Raw genomic sequence first — 261 nt, 5'->3', positions numbered from 1 at the left:
GGAACCCGGCCAGGGACGGGGCAGCCACAGCTTCTCTGGACAACCTGTGCCAGCGCCTCAGCACCCTCACAAATAACCACTTCATAACGTTTTTAAGCTGCACATACCATACGTTAGACACCCGTAAGCATTAAAAGCCACACTGACATAGCCACTTTCAAAACACTTCCTGCAGCCCAGCTACTGTCACTACGCCAATTACCCGAACTGCAAAACGCCCGGTGTCCGCAACGCGGACCAGGCCACGGGCTCTAAACGCTC

This window comes from Nestor notabilis, unplaced genomic scaffold (assembly GCF_000696875.1).
Source record: "Nestor notabilis isolate BGI_N333 unplaced genomic scaffold, ASM69687v1 scaffold30043, whole genome shotgun sequence".
NCBI classification, from domain to species: domain Eukaryota; kingdom Metazoa; phylum Chordata; class Aves; order Psittaciformes; family Psittacidae; genus Nestor; species Nestor notabilis.
The sequence above is the reverse complement of the archived record's forward strand: the minus strand, read 5'-3'. Positions refer to the sequence as shown.